Source organism: Phyllobates terribilis, unplaced genomic scaffold (assembly GCF_046119375.1).
Source record: "Phyllobates terribilis strain yellow unplaced genomic scaffold, ASM4611937v1 Scaffold_4__5_contigs__length_816908805, whole genome shotgun sequence".
NCBI lineage: Eukaryota > Metazoa > Chordata > Amphibia > Anura > Dendrobatidae > Phyllobates > Phyllobates terribilis.
Window position 1 is genome coordinate 692238925 of NW_027362764.1, and position 23364 is coordinate 692262288.

Below are 23364 nucleotides of genomic sequence, written 5' to 3' on the forward strand. Positions count from 1 at the left end.
AATGATAATACTCCAGGGACACGATATATAATGGAGACTGTATGGTTCATTTTATGTATTGTTGGTCTTGCCCTTGTTGCCATATATATATGTGTTAGAATTACTCTACACTTCAGACAAAACGGTCCAGAGAAACCGTTTCAGATACTGGCTCCTTAGGACAGAATAGGTAACGAGGAAAGGTAAAATATAGAATATATTTTATCTAACCCAAAAAGCCTCCTAAGGTAGGAATAGTCAGGAAAAATGGGCAACAAACAGACTAAGACCACAAATGATGAACAAGATGTCTATACAATCGTGAAAGAAAGGTGTGGTGTAGAAGCAACTAAGAATTTAGGGAAAGTTTGCAAAACTTTTCAGGTAGCAAGGCATGACAGGTTCAACAGGAAACTATGGGAGGACATTTGGGTTAGAAAAGCAGGAGTGATAAGAGACAAAGGACGGCAGGAACAAGTAGAGGCCATGGTCGAACTATCAAAAACAGCAGAGACAGACCATTGGACTTTTAATAAAGACAATGGATTATGGAGAACTCCAGTCAGACAGGGTCCCATTGTACAAACAGAAAACAGTAAACAAATGAACCCATTGGCACCACCATATCAGCCCAGGTCAGAACCCACACTGTATCCTGATTTTCGGGGTCCGGGTGGATGGACATGTACAAACTGTGGACTCCAGAATCCAGACTGGAGAGACACATGTGCAGGATGTGGAGCACCACGACCACATGATATGTTGGCACCAGTGCGTATCCTCAGTCGACCATACAGAGAAGAAGATGGTGGCAATCCACCGCGTAGAGTAACTAGATACCATCAGACTAGACAATATTTTCCACGGACCCCCGCTGAGGGAATGTCCCTACTTCAGAATGCACCAGATCCAATACAATGCCCACTAAGATTTGCTACGTACATACAGCAGATAATACACACCCATAATGGAACATGGTCAGATGGGACAGAATTATGTAGAATGAAAATGACACCAGGGTTGTATCAGGAATTGATGACAGTTATAGAACCTCATAGACCTCAACCAGTAGATGGTGAGGATCCAAATACCGCACTGTCAGGACAGAATTTTATGATCAGACTTATGGAGTTTATGAGAACTAAACAACGAATGAGAGGGACTTCAGGAACTGTCTCCCAGAAGTCAGGACAGCCTGTAGATGAATACTACTTAGCGGTAGAAAACAGTTACAGAGACGAGGGAATGGACCTTACCAATGAAGGAGTCATTCGACTGATGACAAAAACTTTTATAGAGAATCTTAACCCAAAACTTAGGGAAAAGTTCAAGGCTGCAACTCCTGATTGGAGAACCTTAGATGATCCCCAGATAGTCAGACAAAAACTATTAGGGATAGAAATGGATATGCGTGAGGCAGCATCCAAACCCGTCAGAGTAGCAGCAAATAATAGTCTGGTCAATAAAAACAACAGATCAAATCAGACCTATGACAAAGGGAACTTGGATAAGAAAACTAATCCATGTCACTACTGTAAGAAACCAGGACATTGGATTAGAGAATGCAGGAAAAAAGCCAGGGATATAGAAGATGGTACCTATGTCCCAAGAGAATCACAAGAAAAGACAGTACAGGCTTCTGCTCCTGCAGCAAGCGAGTGACTAGACGTGATGCAAACCACTTTGACTGGAAGGCGCCCAATAATTCAGGTAAAAGTAGCAGGAAAACAATGCCCTTTTCTAATAGATACCGGAGCAACTTCCTCCGTCCTCAATGAAGACGCCTTACCAAATGCTGATTGTTTATCAGATGATGTAACCTATACCGAAGGGTATGATGGAGGAATCAGGCCACTCCCATATAGTATTCCCCTTGAAACAAAGATAGGATCTAAAATATTTTTATCTAAATTTCTTTTTGTCAAAGGGGCACCTACTTGTCTTCTAGGTACAGACCTATTAAAGCAGACAGAAATGAATATCCAATTTTTGGAGGATGGTAGAGTCCAAATTTTGGTGCCTGATGACCAAGAGTCTCTAGAAAACATTGTAAAAGTCCAAGCCTTAGAGGATGAGAAAGATCCTGCCCCTACCCAAATTATTTTAGATCTTTCTGAGGTACCAGAAAAATTATGGGCACAACATGACACCGATGTAGGACTAATGCCAATAGCTCCAGTAAAAGTCACTCCTGTTCCAGGTGTGACACTACCCCAATTGAGACAGTATCCTATTAGTGCCCAACAAGAACACGCCATAGGAGAACAGATAAAAGATTATCTAAAAACTGGAGTACTGATAGAAGTAAAGTCACCAGCCAATACACCGTTGTACCCCGTAAAAAAGAAATCTACTGAGGGGTCAGCTGCTAGATACCGGATGGTACATGATTTAAGAGAGATAAATAAAATTTTGGAACCTATTACTCCTGTTGTGCCAAATCCACACACGTTGCTATCACAGATCCCAGCAACAGCACGAGTATTTTCTGTCATAGACTTATCAAATGCATTTTTTTTAGTACCATTACACCCAGACTGTTACAAACTGTTTCCATTTACATTTAAGAATAGACAATTAGCATGGACAAGATTACCACAGGGTATGATACATTCACCTACCTTGTACTCAGAAGCTATGAGATCAGTTCTTCAAAATTTCAAACCTACGGATGAGGTTGTAATTCTTCAATATGTTGATGACCTATTATTATGTGCCCCTGCTCAAGAGTCCGCAAACAGCAACACAATAAGATTGTTAATATTTCTAGCAGACATGGGCTGTAAAGTTAACAAGAAAAAAGTACAACTTTGTATGACTACGGTAGTATTTCTAGGACACTGCATTTCACAAGGTATTCGGCACCTCACCGCCGACAGACTAAAAATCATTAGAGATCTTGTTCCTCCCAAGAACTACAAAACATTAAGAGCATTTTTGGGAATAGTATCACACTGCAGACAATGGGTTATACATGCTAGTCAGCTTATGCAACCTCTATATGATTGTTTAAAAATCGAGCCTTTTCAGTTAACTGAATCAGCGCTCATAGCCTTTCAAGACCTCAAGAAAGGTCTCATGTCAGCCCCGGCCTTGGGAATCCCAGACTACGCCAAACCATTCCAATTAATGGCTGCGGAAATGTCTAATCATGCTACAGGAGTACTAACACAGAAACATGAAAATAAACAAAGACCTGTCGCATACTATTCTGCTCAATTAGATAATGTTACCAAAGCTGCACCATCATGTGTCAGAGTAGTAGCAGCTGTCTCTCTTTTGGTAGAAAAAGCCTCAGAAATAGTACTAGACCATGCCTTAATAGTACAAACTACACATGATGTACATGGCATACTGAATCAGGTATTGCCAAAACACATTTCAATGGCTAGACATCATAGATTACAATGCTCCTTACTAATGCCACCAAACCTCACTTTTCGCCGCATATTGTCTCTAAATTTAGCCACTCTGTTACCACTAGAGACAAAGGGGGGAGTGGAAGGAGGTCAGGAAGACGAAGATGAAATTTTTTTACAATACCACGAACAAGACAATATAATACATGATTGCTTACAGTGTATAGAACAAGAAACACAAGGGCTACCTAATGTACAGGACACCCCTCTTGACAATCCAGACCTACATATGTATATAGATGGTAGTAGGTATGCAGATGAAACTGGTAACTTTCACACAGGTTATGCCATTGTATCAGATCATGATGTTATTGAAGCTGAGCCAATGCAGGCCAGCTGTTCAGCCCAGGAAGCTGAACTATTAGCTCTAATACGAGCATTACAGTTAGCAAAAGAAAAAACCGCTAATATTTTTACTGATTCTAGATATGCATATGGTATTGTACATGATTTTGGATGTATATGGAGAGCTAGAGGTTACATGACAGCTTCAGGTCAACCAGTAAAACATGGACAAATGATTAGACAAATCCTAGAATCAGCTGCCTCAACCAAACAAGTAGCAGTAATAAAAGTACCTGCACATGTAAGACTCGACACCGAGATAGCTAGGGGTAATGACCGAGCCGACAAGGCTGCTAAGCGAGCTGCAGTAAAACCTCTGACAACTGACCACACTATTAGTGCAGTATCAGAATTTGACTTAATTACACGGCTCAAAGAAGCCCACCAGCAGGTGAGTAGAGAAGAAAAAGAAGAGTGGCAGAAACAGGGGGCAGAAGAAAAAGAAGGACTATGGAGAAAAGGAGATGAGCTTTGTCTCCCCCGAGCGTGGTACCCTGTTGTGGTCAGTGAAGCCCACGGACCTACACATGTGTCTGCAAACGGTATGATACAGAGGGTCAGACAGAAGTGGTTAGCCCCAGGGTTCGGCCAGGTAGCTCGAGCAAAATGTGGTTCTTGTGAAATCTGTTTAGCCCACAATCCAGGACAGACTGTTAAGACCCCCCAGAAGCACCATGTAAGACCACTATATCCGTTCCAGAGACTTCAGATCGATTACATCCAGATGCCTAAGCATGGACACTATGAGTATGTACTGGTATGTGTGGACATGTTTTCGGGGTGGCCAGAGGCTTATCCAGTTCATACAGCCACGGCTAAAGTCACTGCAGTAAAAATAGCACATGAACTGGTACCCCGTTATGGTATCCCAGAAGTGATCGAGTCAGATAGAGGTACACATTTTACTGGAGAGATCTTTCAGAATGTAATGAAAATGTTGTGTATAAAAAGTGAACTACACACCCCTTACCACCCACAGAGTTCTGGTAAGGTTGAGAGAATGAATGGAACACTTAAGTTAAAAATACAGAAAGCCATGGCAGAAACACAGAAACCATGGACTGAGTGTCTCCCAATAGCATTGTATTCAGTCAGAAACACCCCCCAGGGAAAGAGCAAACTCACCCCCCATGAAATATTGTTTGGTAGAGTTGCCAATACAGGATTGTATTTCCCACAGACTTTAATGTTAGAAACTGAAAGCTTAACTGCTTATGTACAAAATTTATGTAAGCATGTGTCTAAAATACACTCTTTAGTGTTCTCTTCCATTCCAGATCCTGATTCCATTGAGGGAACGCACAAGCTGCAACCAGGAGACGAAGTTTACGTAAAAAGACATAACAGAAGAACGCTAGAACCCAGATTTGAGGGTCCATATCAGGTGTTATTGACAACTCCAACTGCAGTAAAATTGGAAGGAAAATCAGCATGGGTACATGCAAGCCATTGCAAAAAGAAATAGTGGTGATTGTACTTGTGTTAGCTATAACGATAGATCAGGGAGACCTGTGGGATAAACTAAGTTCCCCAAAACCTGCAGATAATAAATTTATAAAACATCATGAGACATTGGTAAACGGGCTGCTCGATGGCGGACAGAAAATAGCAGACTGTTGGATTTGTACGCATTCTCCAATATCAGCCACGAGCATACCCTTCCTGGCCGTACCCATGACCCCTGAGGAAGTGTTTACATGGACTAATTGCTCAGACAAATTAGCAAATAACCAAACCGTTAATTCTAGATTATGGAACACCACTGTTGCCATCCCAGTTGTGGGGTGGGTGGGATTTCCCTGGTGGCAAGGTAATATGACCGGAAAAATAAACAACTTACAATATTTAGCGTTTAAAGGAGGTGTATGGGTTCCTAGAAATAAGACGGGACTATCAGACTTAGGGTTAATTCCTACAGAAAATATACAACTCAGTTTTAGTAGCACAGTATCTTCTTCTCAACCTTTTAAACCTGATATAGTAGAAAAATACATACACAATAATGGTTGGAAATATTCACAATTATTCCCCGATGGAAACAATGATACATGTTCAAAGATACCAGGTAATATATTATGTAATGAATCAAGTGCATATGACCCAGGTACACCGACTTGTGAAAATCCAGATGCAGGATACTGTAGTCCATTAGGTCAAAAACCCCCTTGGTGTATACTTCAGAATGTATCTAAATTTTTAGATTTGGTACATAGGTTGGTGCTCCAACACTCTGCAATATGGGATCTGCCTGAAGGAACCTTCTGGATTTGTGGAAATGGAGCATACAAATGGCTCCCAGTAGGAATAAAAGGTGCATGTACTCTAGGACGCTTAACACCGGCCACATTTATAGTTCAGAATCAGCAGGTAGATATGCAAGCAGTACCTAAACACACACTATACAAAAGAGCAGCCGACAACTCGCCTAGACCTTCAGGTAGGCCACATGTGGTCCAAATGGGAATTCCTAATAAAATATTCAGCACTTTCTTTGTGTATCCAATGTTGATGCAGATGTGGGATAAATTAGTTCAGGCCACCGACTATCTAGATGATCAGATATGGGATATTATGGATATACTTAATACTAGTATAGCTGTCCAAAATCAACTTATAATTGTTACTAATCAACATACTGTAGTGTTAGACTACCTAACTGCGGCCCAGGGAGGAATGTGTCAAATTATTGGTCCAACCTGTTGTCATTACATAGATCCAAACAGTACAATGAGTATGAGGTTCAAGCTGGCAGATATACAACGATTACGGGATGAATATGACAGACACAATGACCAAAATAAAGATAGCTGGTGGTCAGACACCTTCTCCTTTCTCAACCCAAAGAACTGGTTTAAGGGTATTGGAGGTTGGGTGGCTGGAATTCTGCAAGGTATATTACAGATTGTGCTAATTATAGTAGTCATATATGTAGTGTTTAAAATAGGATTAAAAATTATTTTAATATGCATAAATAAGCTTTGTAACACGGACTCAAGAATATGAAAGAAAAGAACTCCCGGACCAGGTTTTCTACCAAAAGTCCATAAGGAAGAATCAAAGGGGGGACTGAGAGGATGATAGGAGTTATACTTCACCCAAGACTACGATGTAAGACACAGATGAAGTTATTCTTCCCTTATCTGGACATTTGGACTGACGCCCAGAAATTAGATTGTAACTTGTTTTTAGCTGTCTCAGCAACCTTCTACTGTTATCACTTTTCTGTTTATGAAACTTTCTTATCAACATTCCACTGTTATGAATCATCACTTCACTGCTTGTGAAACAAAGGCATTTTACTGCGCATGTGTGACAAAAAAACTAAGATTATTAGTATAAATAAAGGGACAGCACCTATAGAGGCTGACGCGCTCAGGGGCTTCCCAGTACTTGATTATACACTACGTGTCTGTGTATTTCTTGTTACGGGGATACCCCGACTCCAACAAGGACCCTCCATGGCTGAATGATCCTAACACTGGACACCGACCTTACGTAAAGTAGAGGATGGAAGTCCCAAGCCCCCCAAGACCTCTAAGATAAGGACGCAACCCCACGCCTCTACCAGGCCTCACACCGAGCTCCTTGCCACGGCTAGGAGTGCTTATTGACCCCGCAGCCGGCCGTATGCAAATGATGGCGTTAAAAGCATCTCGCGCTGTGAAGGGGCCAGGCTTTCAGCAGCTGCCCAGGGGATGGTTTTAGAGGGCGACCGCCTAACGAGGGCCAGCAGAAGTAACGTCTTCTTCTTCAAAGAAGCTTGTGTAACTAACCCAATCAGACAGCTGCCCAGGAGCTAACCTCAGTGCTAGGAAGGAACGGGAGGGAATTGAGGGGGTGGTTCCTGCTAAGGCCCTGAAATAATAATAAGACAGGCAGGAGAGTCTGACGCATGGTGGCGGAAAAGCTGCAGGTGCAAATAGGGAATGTGGTCTCGTGCGAGCAACTTGTGCATGCTCGCTGTGTGTGAGTGTGCGCTTCCTAGGTACGGCGCGCTGCAGACAGTCAAAAGGGTTGCTCCCTTTCATTAAAAGTTAATCCCCGGCTGCAGGCTATTAGAAAGCAACTAACCGCGCTCTACTCACCCTACCCAGGTCTACGGTGAGTCTCGCCGCTGCTCCCGGCCTGTGGCATTGGCCGCGACGCTGACGTTCCGTCGACAGCGCGGCAGCCGATCAGTGAGCTCAGCGGCTCTGAGCGGGGCGTTCTGTCTACAAGACCTTTTTAAGGAGCCAGCAAAAAACTGAAGAGAAAGGAAAGCACAAAAGCACCTTATCTTACTAAGCACTGGAAAGGGCAGCCGGCAACCGGACGTCAAAGTAGAAAAGCAGCAAGTGAGAGGCCTGTCTCTGCCTACAGCCACACCACCCTGAACACGCCTGATCTCGTCTGATCTTGGAAGCTAAGCAGGGTTGGGCCTGGTTAGTACTTGGATGGGAGACTGCCTGGGAATACCAGGTGCTGTAGGCTTTTGCTTTTTCTTACTTCCACCAGCAGGGGTCACTCTCCTCTATGCCTTTTTTCCATTCCTTTTTTCACAAGCGCACACATGCTCCTTTCTTCTTTTCATTTGCTTTCTCTCTTGCGCTATTTAATCCTTGCAAAATACCAGCATCCTTCTCATCACCGTGGACCTCCAGCATTGTTGCTTATTTACTTTTAATACTAGGCTTCTTTTCACCAGGACCAGCGACTCCCGCATGACTGGAGGAAACCACCGCTGACCTGGAGGCCAGTTTACAGCACAACCCAAGCAAAACACCTTTGCAGGCCACACTACCCCCCCCCCGAAGAGCAGCTCAAATTCACTCGCAACCATCTCACCCTCTTCCTTCATTCACTCCTGGGCGTTTCGCTCCACCCCAAGTTGTGGGTCCAGCTTGCTCTTTCTGTCACATCCCCGCGATGAACGGTTTAGCCTGCAGGAGACCCTGCGCCGAGCCATTTTTAAACAGATCTGATGCGGCAGGTGTTTCGTTGCTCAACAAACAACACCTATAGGGACGGCACAGCCTATGCATCGGTCCTTCGGAGACCGCCCCAGAACGGCCAGAGTTCTCGTCCCCACGCGAGCCTGAGGAAGGCTGGCCGGTCGATGGGCCAAGCAGCGTCTACTGGCCATACCACCTTGGATACGTCCGATCTCGGAAGCAAAGCAGAGATGGGTTCAGAAATACTTGGTTGGGACACCTCCTGAGAACACCAGGTATTGTAGACAATTTTGATGACGTTTTGCCATCTTGCGCAGCTCGGCTAGCATGGAGTGGCGCCTTGCTGGACACCGACCTTATGTAAAGTAGAGGATAGAAGTCCCAAGCCCCCCAAGACCTCTAAGATAAGGACGCAACCCCGCCGCCTCTACCAGGCCTCACACCGAGCTCCTTGCCACGGCTAGGAGTGCTTATTGACCCCGCAGCCGGCCGTATGCAAATGATGGCGTTAAAAGCATCTCGCGCTGTGAAGGGGCCAGGCTTTCAGCAGCTGCCCAGGGGATGGTTTTAGAGGGCGACCGCCTAACGAGGGCCAGCAGAAGTAACGTCTTCTTCTTCAAAGAAGCTTGTGTAACTAACCCAATCAGACAGCTGCCCAGGAGCTAACCTCAGTGCTAGGAAGGAGCGGGAGGGAATTGAGGGGGTGGTTCCTGCTAAGGCCCTGAAATAATAATAAGACAGGCAGGAGAGTCTGACGCATGGTGGCGGAAAAGCTGCAGGTGCAAATAGGGAATGTGGTCTCGTGCGAGCAACTTGTGCATGCTCGCTGTGTGTGAGTGTGCGCTTCCTAGGTACGGCGCGCTGCAGACAGTCAAAAGGGTTGCTCCCTTTCATTAAAAGTTAATCCCCGGCTGCAGGCTATTAGAAAGCAAATAACCGCGCTCTACTCACCCTACCCAGGTCTACCGGTGAGTCTCGCCGCTGCTCCCGGCCTGTGGCATTGGCCGCGACGCTGACGTTCCGTCGACAGCGCGGCAGCCGATCAGTGAGCTCAGGGTCTGTGAGCGGGGCGTTCTGTCTACAAGACCTTTTTAAGGAGCCAGCAAAAAATTGAAGAGAAAGGAAAGCACAAAAGCACCTTATCTTACTAAGCACTGGAAAGGGCAGCCGGCAACCGGACGTCAAAGTAGAAAAGCAGCAAGTGAGAGGCCTGTCTCTGCCTACGGCCACACCACCTTGAACACGCCCGATCTCGTTTGATCTTGGAAGCTAAGCAGGGTTGGGCCTGGTTAGTACTTGGATGGGAGACCGCCTGGGAATACCAGGTGCTGTAGGCTTTTGCTTTTTCTTACTTCCACCAGCAAGGGTTACTCTCCTCTATGCCTTTTTTCCATTCCTTTTTTCACAAGCGCACACATGCTCCTTTCTTCTTTTCATTTGCTTTCTCTCTTGCGCTATTTAATCCTTGCAAAATACCAGCATCCTTCTCATCACCGTGGACCTCCAGCATTGTTGCTTATTTACTTTTAATACTAGGCTTCTTTTCACCAGGACCAGCGACTCCCGCATGACTGGAGGAAACCACCGCTGACCTGGAGGCAACCACTGGTAACCCGGAGGCCAGTTTACAGCACAACCCAAGCAAAACACCTTTGCAGGCCACACAACCCCCCCCCCGAAGAGCAGCTCAAATTCACTCGCAACCATCTCACCCTCTTCCTTCATTCACTCCTGGGCGTTTCGCTCCACCCCAAGTTGCGGGTCCAGCTTGCTCTTTCTGTCACATCCCCGCGATGAACGGTTTAGCCTGCAGGAGACCCTGCACCGAGCCATTTTTAAACACATCTGATGCGGCAGGTGTTTCATTGCTCAACAAACAACACCTATAGGGACGGCACAGCCTATGCATCGGTCCTTCGGAGACCGCCCCAGAACGGCCAGAGTTCTCGTCCCCACGCGATCCTGAGGAAGGCTGGCCGGTCGATGGGCCAAGCAGCGTCTACTGGCCATACCACCTTGGATACGTCCGATCTCGGAAGCAAAGCAGAGATGGGTTCGGAAATACTTGGTTGGGACACCTCCTGAGAACACCAGGTATTGTAGACAATTTTGATGACGTTTTGCCATCTTGCCCAGCTCGGCTAGCATGGAGTGGCGCCTTGCTGGACACCGACCTTACGTAAAGTAGAGGCTGGAAGTCCCAAGCCTCCCAAGCCCCCCAAGACCTCTAAGATAAGGAAGCAACCCCTCTGCCTCTACCAGGCCTCACACCGAGCTCCTTGCCACAGCTAGGAGTGCTTATTGACCCCGCAGCCGGCCGTATGCAAATGATGGCGTTAAAAGCATCTCTCTCGCGCTGTGAAGGGGCCAGGCTTTCAGCAGCTGCCCAGGGGATGGTTTTAGAGGGCGACCGCCTAACGAGGGCCAGCAGAAGTAAAGTCTTCTTCTTCAAAGAAGCTTGTGTAACTAACCCAATCAGACAGCTGCCCAGGAGCTAACCTCAGTGCTTGGAAGGAGCGGGAGGGAATTGAGGGGGTGGTTCCTGCTAAGGCCCTGAAATAATAATAAGACAGGCAGGAGAGTCTGACGCATGGTGGCGGAAAAGCTGCAGGTGCAAATAGGGAATGTGGTCTCGTGCGAGCAACTTGTGCATGCTCGCTATGTGTGAGTGTGCGCTTCCTAGGTACGGCGCGCTGCAGACAGTCAAAAGGGTTGCTCCCTTTCATTAAAAGTTAATCCCCGGCTGCAGGCTATTAGAAAGCAACTAACCGCGCTCTACTCACCCTACCCAGGTCTACCGGTGAGTCTCGCCGCTGCTCCCGGCCTGTGGCATTGGCCGCGACGCTGACGTTCCGTCGACAGCGCGGCAGCCGATCAGTGAGCTCAGCGGCTGTGAGCGGGGCGTTCTGTCTACAAGACCTTTTTAAGGAGCCAGCAAAAAAGTGAAGAGAAAGGAAAGCACAAAAGCACCTTGTCTTACTAAGCACTGGAAAGGGCAGCCGGCAACCGGACGTCAAAGTGGAAAAGCAGCAAGTGAGAGGCCTGTCTCTGCCTACGGCCACACCACCCTGACCACGCCTGATCTTGGAAGCTAAGCAGTGTTGGGCCTGGTTAGTACTTGGATGGGAGACCGCCTGGGAATACCAGGTGCTGTAGGCTTTTGCTTTTTCTTACTTCCACCAGCAAGGGTCACTCTCCTCTATGCCTTTTTTCCATTCCTTTTTTCACAAGCGCACACATGCTCCTTTCTTCTTTTCATTTGCTTTCTCTCTTGCGCTATTTAATCCTTGCAAAATACCAGCATCCTTCTCATCACCGTGGGCCTCCAGCATTGTTGCTTAGTTACTTTTAATACTAGGCTTCTTTTCACCAGGACCAGCGACTCCCACATGACTGGAGGCAACCACCGCTGACCTGGAGGCCAGTTTACAGCACAACCCAAGCAAAACACCTTTGCAGGCCACACGACCCCCCCGAAGAGCAGCTCAAATTCACTCGCAACCATCTCACCCTCTTCCTTCATTCACTCCTGGGTGTTTCGCTCCACCCCAAGTTGCGGGTCCAGCTTGCTCTTTCTGTCACATCCCCGCGATGAACGGTTTAGCCTGCAGGAGACCCTGCGCCGAGCCATTTTTAAACACATCTGATGTGGCAGGTGTTTCATTGCTCATCAAACAACACCTATAGGGACGGCACAGCCTATGCATCGGTCCTTCGGAGACCGCCCCAGAACGGCCAGAGTTCTCGTCCCCACGCGAGCCTGAGGAAGGCTGGCCGGGCGATGGGCCAAGCAGCGTCTACTGGCCATACCACCTTGGATACGTCCGATCTCGGAAGCAAAGCAGAGATGGGTTCGGAAATACTTGGTTGGGACACCTCCTGAGAACACCAGGTATTGTAGACAATTTTGATGACGTTTTGCCATCTTGCCCAGCTCGGCTAGCATTGAGTGGCGCCTTGCTGGACACCGACCTTACGTAAAGTAGAGGCTGGAAGTCCCAAGCCTCCCAAGCCCCCCAAGACCTCTAAGATAAGGACGCAACCCTGCCACCTCTACCAGGCCTCACACCGAGCTCCTTGCCACGGCTAGGAGTGCTTATTGACCCCGCAGCCGGCCGTATGCAAATGATGGCGTTAAAAGCATCTCGCGCTGTGAAGGGGCCAGGCTTTCAGCAGCTGCCCAGGGGATGGTTTTAAAGGGCGACCGCCTAACGAGGGCCAGCAGAAGTAACGTCTTCTTCTTCAAAGAAGCTTGTGTAACTAACCCAATCAGACAGCTGCCCAGGAGCTAACCTCAGTGCTAGGAAGGAGCGGGAGGGAATTGAGGGGGTGGTTCCTGCTAAGGCCCTGAAATAATAATAAGACAGGCAGGAGAGTCTGACGCATGGTGGCGGAAAAGCTGCAGGTGCAAATAGGGAATGTGGTCTCGTGCGAGCAACTTGTGCATGCTCGCTGTGTGTGAGTGTGCGCATCCTAGGTACGGCGCGCTGCAGACAGTCAAAAGGGTTGCTCCCTTTCATTAAAAGTTAATCCCCGGCTGCAGGCTATTAGAAAGCAACTAACCGCGCTCTACTCACCCTACCCAGGTCTACCGGTGAGTCTCGCCGCTGCTCCCGGCCTGTGGCATTGGCCGCGACGCTGACGTTCCGTCGACAGCGCGGCAGCCGATCAGTGAGCTCAGCGGCTGTGAGCGGGGCGTTCTGTCTACAAGACCTTTTTAAGGAGCCAGCAAAAAAGTGAAGAGAAAGGAAAGCACAAAAGCACCTTGTCTCACTAAGCACTGGAAAGGGCAGCCGGCAACCGGACGTCAAAGTAGAAAAGCAGCAAGTGAGAGGCCAGTCTCTGCTTATGGCCACACCACCCTGAACACGCCCAATCTCGTCTCATCTTGGAAGCTAAGCAGGGTCAGGCCTGGTTAGTACTTGGATGGGAGACCGCCTGGGAATACCAGGTGCTGTAGGCTTTTGCTTTGTCTTACTTCCACAAGCAGGGGTCACTCTCCTCTATGCCTTTTTTCCATTCCTTTTTTCACAAGCGCACACATGCTCCTTTCTTCTTTTCATTTGCTTTCTCTCTTGCGCTATTTAATCCTTGCAAAATACCAGCATCCTTCTCATCACCGTGGGCCTCCAGCATTGTTGCTTATTTACTTTTAATACTAGGCTTCTTTTCACCAGGACCAGCGACTCCCGGCTGACTGGAGGCAACCACCGCTGACCTGGAGGCAACCACCGGTAACCTGGAGGCCAGTTTACAGCACAACCCAAGCAAAACACCTTTGCAGGCCACACGACCCCCCCGAAGAGCAGCTCAAATTCACTCGCAACCATCTCACCCTCTTCCTTCATTCACTCCTGGGCGTTTCGCTCCACCCCTAGTTGCGGGTCCAGCTTGCTCTTTCTGTCACATCCCCGCGATGAACGGTTTAGCCTGCAGGAGACCCTGCGCCGAGCCATTTTTAAACACATCTGATGCGGCAGGTGTTTCATTGCTCAACAAACAACACCTATAGGGACGGCACAGCCTATGCATCGGTCCTTCGGAGACCGCCCCAGAACGGCCAGAGTTCTCGTCCCCACGCGAGCCTGAGGAAGGCTGGCCGGGCGATGGGCCAAGCAGCGTCTACTGGCCATACCACCTTGGATACGTCCGATCTCAGAAGCAAAGCAGAGATGGGTTCGGAAATACTTGGTTGGGACACCTCCTGAGAACACCAGGTATTGTAGACAATTTTGATGACGTTTTGCCATCTTGCCCAGCTCGGCTAGCATGGAGTGGCGCCTTGCTGGACACCGACCTTACGTAAAGTAGAGGCTGGAAGTCCCAAGCCTCCCAAGCCCCCAAGACCTCTAAGATAAGGACGCAACCCCGCCACCTCTACCAGGCCTCACACCGAGCTCCTTGCCACGGCTAGGAGTGCTTATTGACCCCGCAGCCGGCCGTATGCAAACGATGGCGTTAAAAGCATCTCGCGCTGTGAAGGGGCCAGGCTTTCAGCAGCTGCCCAGGGGATGGTTTTAGAGGGCGACCGCCTAACGAGGGCCAGCAGAAGTAACGTCTTCTTCTTCAAAGAAGCTTGTGTAACTAACCCAATCAGACAGCTGCCCAGGAGCTAACCTCAGTGCTAGGAAGGAGCGGGAGGTATTTGAGGGGGTGGTTCCTGTTAAGGCCCTGAAATAATAATAAGACAGGCAGGAGAGTCTGACGCATGGTGGCGGAAAAGCTGCAGGTGCAAATAGGGAATGTGGTCTCGTGCGAGCAACTTGTGCATGCTCGCTGTGTGTGAGTGTGCGCTTCCTAGGAACGGCGCGCTGCAGACAGTCAAAAGGGTTGCTCCCTTTCATTAAAAGTTAATCTAGAAAGCAACTAACCGCACTCTACTCCCCCTACCCAGGTCTACCGGTGAGTCTCGCCGCTGCTCCCGGCCTGTGGCATTGGCCGCGACGCTTACGTTCCGTCGACAGCGCGGCAGCCGATCAGTGAGCTCAGCGGCTCTGAGCGGGGCGTTCTGTCTACAAGACCTTTTTAAGGAGCCAGCAAAAAAGTGAAGAGAAAGGAAAGCACAAAAGCACCTTGTCTCACTAAGCACTGGAAAGGGCAGCCGGCAACCGGACGTCAAAGTAGAAAAGCAGCAAGTGAGAGGCCTGTCTCTGCCTACGGCCACACAACCCTGAACACGCCCTATCTCGTCTGATCTCAGAAGCTAAGCAGGGTCAGGCCTGGTTAGTACTTGGATGGGAGACTGCCTGGGAATACCAGGTGCTGTAGGCTTCTGCTTTTTCTTACTTCCACAAGCAGGGGTCACTCTCCTCTATGCCTTTTTTCCATTCCTTTTTTCACAAGCGCACACATGCTCCTTTCTTCTTTTCATTTGCTTTCTCTCTTGCGCTATTTAATCCTTGCAAAATACCAGCATCCTTCTCATCACCGTGGGCCTCCAGCATTGTTGCTTATTTACTTTTAATACTAGGTTTCTTTTCACCAGGACCAGCGACTCCCGCATGACTGGAGGCAACCACCGGTAACCTGGAGGCCAGTTTACAGCACAACCCAAGCAAAACACCTTTGCAGGCCACACGACCCCCCCCGAAGAGCAGCTCAAATTCACTCGCAACCATCTCACCCTCTTCCTTCATTCACTCCTGGGCGTTTCGCTCCACCCCAAGTTGCGGGTCCAGATTGCTCTTTCTGTCACATCCCCGTGATGAACGGTTTAGCCTGCAGGAGACCCTGCGCGGAGCCATTTTTAAACACATCTGATGCGGCAGGTGTTTCATTGCTCAACAAACAACACCTATAGGGACGGCACAGCCAATGCATCGGTCCTTCGGAGACCGCCCCAGAACAGCCAGAGTTCTCGTCCCCACGCGAGCTTGAGGAAGGCTGGCCATACCACCTTGGATACGTCCGATCTCGGAAGCAAAGCAGAGATGGGTTCGGAAATACTTGGTTGGGACACCTCCTGAGAACACCAGGTATTGTAGACAATTTTGATGACGTTTTGCCATCTTGCCCAGCTCGGCTAGCATGGAGTGGCGCCTTGCTGGACACCGACCTTACGTAAAGTAGAGGCTGGAAGTCCCAAGCCTCCCAAGCCCCCCAAGACCTCTAAGATAAGGACGCAACCCCGCCGCCTCTACCAGGCCTCACACCGAGCTCCTTGCCACGGCTAGGAGTGCTTATTGACCCCGCAGCCGGCCGTATGCAAATGATGGCGTTAAAAGCATCTCGCGCTGTGAAGGGGCCAGGCTTTCAGCAGCTGCCCAGGGGATGGTTTTAGAGGGCGACCGCCTAACGAGGGCCAGCAGAAGTAACGTCTTCTTCTTCAAAGAAGCTTGTGTAACTAACCCAATCAGACAGCTGCCCAGGAGCTAACCTCAGTGCTAGGAAGGAGCGGGAGGGAATTGAGGGGGTGGTTCCTGCTAAGGCCCTGAAATAATAATAAGACAGGCAGGAGAGTCTGACGCATGGTGGCGGAAAAGCTGCAGGTGCAAATAGGGAATGTGGTCTCGTGCGAGCAACTTGTGCATGCTCGCTGTGTGTGAGTGTGCGCTTCCTAGGTACGGCGCGCTGCAGACAGTCAAAAGGGTTGCTCCCTTTCATTAAAAGTTAATCCCCGGCTGCAGGCTATTAGAAAGCAACTAACCGCGCTCTACTCACCCTACCCAGGTCTACCGGTGAGTCTCGCCGCTGCTCCCGGCCTGTGGCATTGGCCGCGACGCTGACGTTCCGTCGACAGCGCGGCAGCCGATCAGTGAGCTCAGCGGCTGTGAGCGGGGCGTTCTGTCTACAAGACCTTTTTAAGGAGCCAGCAAAAAAGTGAAGAGAAAGGAAAGCACAAAAGCACCTTGTCTTACTAAGCACTGGAAAGGGCAGACGGCAACCGGACGTCAAAGTAGAAAAGCAGCAAGTGAGAGGCCTGTCTCTGCCTACGGCCACACCACCCTGAACACGTCCGATCTCGTCTGATCTCGGAAGCTAAGTGTGACACCCCAGGGGTCTGGTTGCCACAGTGATAGAGATATTACGTCTGAGAGCAGGTGGGAGGTCTCTTGGTCAGGAATCCTATGCATGCCACACCTCCTGCACAGTCCTGGGAGGGGAAGAACTTCCCCTATATAAAACTGGGGCTGAGGCAGGGTTAGTGAGTAGAGAAGAAGTAGAGACAGAGAAAAGAAGCAAATATAGGAACAGAACATCAGGAGCTCTGTGGGAGCAGTGTTACAAGGAGTCAGGGGCTGGCAGCTGCAGAGCTCGCCCTGACTGAGAAGATTTCTTACCGGACCCGGAGTCCGAGGCTGTGGGGACTAACTCCTACCCAGCAGCAGAATCCGTCAGGCAGGGGATTCCAGGTCCTCTGGCCAAGAAACCCGAAGGCACGGTCACACGCATGGGACCAGCACCGCCGTCGTGGAGCGGAAGCTACTAGAAGGCCCCGAGTCACCGGCCATACGGGTGAGCACCACACGGTACACTGAGGGACGTGGGCTACTTATACCAGCCTCTAGCAAGGTAGCCAGAAGAGTACAGTTAGTTTGGGAGGCCTACAACTCCGCCTGGCCAGGGGAGATCCCATCTGCTCAAGGACTGACCAGGCCCCAATCGCTAGCCAGTACTCCGGGAGGGTCTATCTTTGTCACCAGTAAAGACCCTGAACTACACCGTACCGTCTCCGAGTGGTTCCTGCTACCCCCATCATCCACGTCGGCTGCCCTGAGGCCATACCCCTCCCGTTGGGGGTTATACTATCACGCTGCACAATCCTACCACCGGCCTCAGCGGTCTGCCCTGCAGCAGCAGCTTCTTAGCTGTACTCAACGGGTGGCGTAGTCGTCCAACATCTACCGCTGATACATCGCCGCTCAGTTTGACTCCCTGGGCACGGACCGGGTCACCGCCACGAGACTACAACCCTCAACAGATCCGGCTCCGGGTAAGCTCCCGCGTGCGCAACGCAGCGCGACACAGGCCCAGGGGCGCGTCAACTTTTGGCGTAGTCGGCAGGATATCGTGCCCGCAACCACCGGGTACTGCGTGCCTGAAAAAGACTGCTCAAACTTACCTGTGGTGAAGATTCCCGCCATCCGGCGCCATCTTCAGCCTTCTTCCCGCCATCGGTGAAGATTCCCGCCATCCGGCGCCATTTTCAGCCTTCTTCCCGCCTTCCGTGGAGTTTTCCCGCCGTTGGACGCCATCTTGAAGACGTCGCGCGGGAAGAAGAGGGGCGTGGACTCCGAAAGCGCGCGAGAACTTAAGCCCCGCCTCACGTCCGGACGTCGCGTAAGGTCCTGGAAGGAGCCCAGCAGACGCCGACGTCACAGGAGCGCGACGGAAGGTCCTCAACCCTGACGATCTACTGCGGAGCCGCGGCCTACGGAAGAGGATCATCGCAAGGTAGGCCACGGTCCACTAGGGGGGAGGAGGATGTCGGATACGGAGGAGAGCTTCACTGCCTCAACCCCCGCCAGCGCCACCGCTGCTGCAGTCATGCCTTTCACCATGCCCTATATCCCGGGAGCGGCCTGGCTACCCCAGTACTCAGGGGAGTCACATACCCTGCATGACTTTAGAGAAAAGCTGGATAGCCTCTTCCAGGTGTACCCCCTCACAGAAGAGCAAAAAGTGAGCATCCTGGTGGCCCAGTTAACTGGGGCAGCCCGAAGGGAGGTAAAGTCCTGGCCACCTGGGGGGAGGACTGTCGCAGGGATACTTACCCGGCTGAGGGACACCTTTGATACCCGCACCTCAGCCGAGATCAAGCTTAGATTCTACGGGTGCAAGCAGCGAACACACGAGAGTATAAGGGACTATGCCCTGAACCTACAAGAGGCCCTGAGAGCCATTAAGCAGACCGACCCTGACGGCGTGGGAGACGAGGACAGGCTGTTGACTGAACAATTTATAGAGGGTTTATATTGTAATGCCCACCGAACCCAGTTGCGGGCAATGGCCTTACAGGACCCTCATCTGGGATTTGCACAGTTCAAGGACAGAGCCATCCGGGTGCTCCGAGAACCGGCACCAGGTGGCGTTGTGACCCACAGACGCCCCACTACCACTTACCACCAGGAGGCGGCACCCTTGTCGGCAGGGCCTGTGGGAGCTGATGCGCAGGCTTTGAACAATGACCCGGCTCCAGACCTGCACCATCAGGTCCAAGAGCTAGCTAAAAGCGTTGCTGCGCTAACCCGAACTGTGCAGTCTTTACAGGTTTCCACTCCAGGGAAGATCCAGCTGGCATCCGGACCGGAGGACATCCCGTGGCGTCGACCAAGGAGGACCCCACCGGCCAGAGGAAGACCCAGCGACCGATACAACGAGGACGGACGACCCATCTGCCGCCGCTGCAATCAACCCGGACATATGGCAAGGTACTGTCCTTTAAACTGGCACAACCTGGGGTAGAGGGCCAACCCCCAGGAAAAAGATCACCAGGCCCATCGAACTGGCGCGACAAATATGTGGGAGGAAGTCCAGTCTTACCCGTGGTACTGGATGGCATTCCTATGAGTGCCCTACTGGACACCGGGTCACAGGTCACCACCATCCCGTACGTGCTCTTCAAGCAGTACTGGAATGACTCGGATATCACCCGCTACCCTGACGACGACTTGAGTATCATCGCCAGCAATGGTCAGCCCGTGCCACAGATTGGATTTAAAGAGGTGACCATTAAAATCGGTAGAGTCGAACTGGCAGCACAGGGACTGATCATTGTAGACATTGACAAACACGAGAGTCACCCAAAGATAACTCTAGGAACTAATGTAATTGAAAATTGTCTTGCAGAGGTGATTTTCCTTTTACAGCAGGTTGCCAAGAACGCCAGCTCCGGCGAGCAGCGAGTGCTCCAAAAAGAGATCCGGGCACTGATGCGACGGCAACAGGTGGAACTCTCCGGCGGTGAGATTGGTAGCGTGAGAATGTGTGACCCTTTCCCTATTGCCATGCCCCCAAAAAGTGAAATGATGATTTGGTGCCGGGCAGCTATTGGTCTGAGAGGTAGAGATTACCAGGCAATGGTAGAACCAGTTTACTCAGACAGTAGGCCCACCATCTTGACAGCACGGGGGGTGGTTAATGTACGCCATGGGAGGGTGCCCGTTCACATAATCAATATCGGGAAGAGGGAAGTGTACCTGCCCCGGTATGCCACGCTAGCCAAATTATATACCATTAACCAAAATGCTATACAATCTGTGGAACCCTTGCCTCCATCTCACCCGGAGGAAGGTAACGGCTCTAAGAAAACAATGGAGGACTGGTGTCAGCAACTACATTTGGGTACTGACTCCACTCCCTCACACCAGAAACAGGGAGTCTATCGGGTGGTTCAAGAGTACGAGAGAGTGTTTAGTAAACACCCGTTAGACTTCGGGCGAGTCAAGGGGGTAGAACACCACATCCCCACGGGAGACCATCCTCCCATAAAAGAGAGGTATCGACCCGTACCCCCTGCACACTACCAACACGCCAAGGGGATGCTTAGAGACATGAAGGAGGCTGGGGTGATCAGGGATAGCTGTAGCCCCTGGGCAGCTCCACTAGTCTTAGTCAAAAAGAAAGACAACACCATGAGGATGTGTGTAGATTACCGGAAAATCAACCGTATCACACACAAGGATGCGTACCCCTTACCAAGGATAGAGGAGTCTTTGGCTGCTTTAAGATCTGCTAACTTCTTCTCTACCTTGGATCTCACTAGTGGGTACTGGCAGGTTCCTGTAGCAGAGGCGGACCGGGAGAAGACCGCATTCACCACCCCGATGGGACTTAGCGAGTTTACCTGTATGCCGTTCGGACTCTGCAACGCACCGGGAACCTTCCAACGATTAATGGAGTGCTGTCTGGGCCACAGAAACTTCGAGACGGTCCTGTTGTACCTGGACGATGTCATCGTATATTCTAAGACTTATGAGGACCACCTGAAACACCTGGCGGAAGTGTTCGAAGCTCTGGCAAGCTACGGCCTAAAGGTGAAACCCTCCAAGTGTCACCTCCTGAAACCAAAGGTGCAGTACCTGGGACACGTGGTGAGCGCTGACGGAGTGGCTCCCGACCCTGATAAGATCACCGCAATTAAGGAATGGCCAAGTCCCTCCAGTGTAAAGGAAGTGCGGCAGTTCCTCGGGTTGGTAGGCTATTACCGCAGGTTCATCCCCGGTTTCACCAAAAAGGCAGCTCCTATGCAGGACCTCCTGATAGGCCAGTCCCGGAAGGCCAAGAACCAGAAGCCGCCCTTCAGATGGGAGAAGTTGGAAGAAGAGTCCTTCCGCCAGCTGAAGATGGCCCTCACGGGGGATGAAATCCTGGCGTACCCGCATTACAGCCAGCCCTTTATCCTCTACACCGACGCAAGTAACATCGGGCTAGGAGCCGTGCTGTCCCAGATCCAGCAGGGGAAAGAGCGAGTAATCGCTTACGCCAGCCGAAAACTGCGACCCACCGAAAGAAACCCTGAGAATTACAGCTCATTTAAGCTAGAGTTCCTGGCAGTGGTGTGGGCAGTCACCGAACGCTTTAAGCACTACCTCGCTTCTTCCCGGTTCGTCGTGTACACGGATAACAACCCGTTGACACACCTGGACACGGCAAGACTCGGTGCCCTAGAGCAGAGATGGATGGCCCGTCTGTCCAACTACGAGTTCACAATCAAATACCGGGCAGGACGCTCCAATACCAACGCGGACGCCCTGTCCAGGATGCCAAACCTACCGGACGTAGGAGAAGATCCAGAGGGACTGGAAGAAGTCGAACTCCCCGCGTTCCACCGTCATGGGACTATCCAGTATTCCCATCGGGTAAGGAGTAAGCAAGCCGCTACGTTTAACCCCTTGCCTCACTACAACTGGGAGGAAACGCAAGACAGTGACCCTGCAGTCCGACTGGTGAAGGAGATGCTAACTCGGCCAGAGGCTCGCCTTGACCCAGACGCTCCGGAGGAAGCCAAACAACTGTGGGCTGAGAAGAGTCGACTGTTCCTTTACAAGGGGAAGTTGTGCCGCAGAATGGTTAACTCCCGGACGCATGAACTAATCTGGCAAGTAGTGGTGCCACGAAGAGACGCAGCCATGGTGATGGAGGCATACCACGACGGGGCTGGACACTTCGGATGGAAGAAGTTGGAGTTCCTGCTGCGCGGGCGGTTCCACTGGGTAGGCATGAGGGGAACTATCGAGAGGTGGTGCAGAGACTGTGGCCCGTGCAACCTAAGAAGGAAGGACCGTGCCAGCCAGAAGACTCCCCTGCAGTCCATCGTCACCCGGCAGCCGTTGGAACTGGTAGCCTTGGATCATGTAAAACTGACCCCAAGCAGAAGTGGCTACGTCTACGCGTTAACCATCGTGGATCATTACTCCCGGTTCTTGGTTGTCGTCCCCGTCAAGGACTTAACGGCTCAAACAGCAGCTAGAGCAGCACTTCTGCCGTCCACACGGGTACCCGGACCAAGTGCTGACGGACCAGGGACCTGGCTTTGAAGCGGAGGTCTTCCAGGAATTCTGCAATCTGTATGGCTGCCGGAAGATAAGGAAGACACCCTATCATCCGCAAACTAATGGACTTTGTGAGAAAATGAACCAGGTGGTAATGGATCTTCTGAAAACGTTGCCCCTGGAAGAACGCAGTCTGTGGCCTGAGAAGCTGCCCGATCTGGTGGACCTATACAACCACATCCCGGTAGGTTCCACCAACTGTACCCCGGCTTACCTAATGAGGGCGAGACCTAGTAAGTTACCTGTTGACCTGGAAATGGGAGTCCTGACACCCGAGGACACTTCACCAGAAGCAGACTGGGACACAGAGAGGCAGCAGCAGTACCGGAAAGTACAGGAGAGCGTGGAGCGAAGTCTCTGTCAGGCTAGGGAGAGACAAGAGAAAACTTACAACCAGTATGCTCCCGCTGTTCCCCTGGTGCCCGGAGAGCAGGTCTTGAAGAGGAAAAGACGGCTCCACAAGTTGGACGACCAGTGGGAGAAGGACCCGTACACCGTACTGCCCTCAAGCCACGAGAACCCGAAGGTCTGTACCATCAGTAAAGACGGAGGGGAGACCACAGCCATTGTATCCCGTGATCACCTGAAGAAGTGTCCTGAACAGCTACGGAACCCTGAAGAGGAACAAGAAGACCATCGACCCGTAGAGGAAAGGGAAGATATGGTTAGTACTGTGCTCGGAGACTTCCCTCGGTC

General features: G+C 50.5%; 2 non-coding genes and 3 pseudogenes across 2 annotated transcripts; all 5 read left to right on the forward strand.

Annotated features, from left to right (window-relative positions):
• Positions 1-8094: 8094 nt before the first annotated feature.
• LOC141266226 (5S ribosomal RNA) lies at positions 8095-8213 on the forward strand. Its single transcript, XR_012320279.1, has one exon. It is a non-coding gene; the product is annotated as a 5S ribosomal RNA (ribosomal RNA).
• Positions 8214-9892: 1679 nt separating this feature from the next.
• Positions 9893-10011, forward strand: LOC141269330 (5S ribosomal RNA). Its single transcript, XR_012321495.1, has one exon. It is a non-coding gene; the product is annotated as a 5S ribosomal RNA (ribosomal RNA).
• Positions 10012-11724: 1713 nt separating this feature from the next.
• On the forward strand, positions 11725-11833 carry LOC141268990 (5S ribosomal RNA; annotated as a pseudogene).
• A 1685-nt stretch (positions 11834-13518) lies between these two features.
• LOC141267436 (5S ribosomal RNA) lies at positions 13519-13637 on the forward strand (annotated as a pseudogene).
• Positions 13638-15326: 1689 nt separating this feature from the next.
• LOC141267694 (5S ribosomal RNA) lies at positions 15327-15445 on the forward strand (annotated as a pseudogene).
• Positions 15446-23364: the final 7919 nt, after the last annotated feature.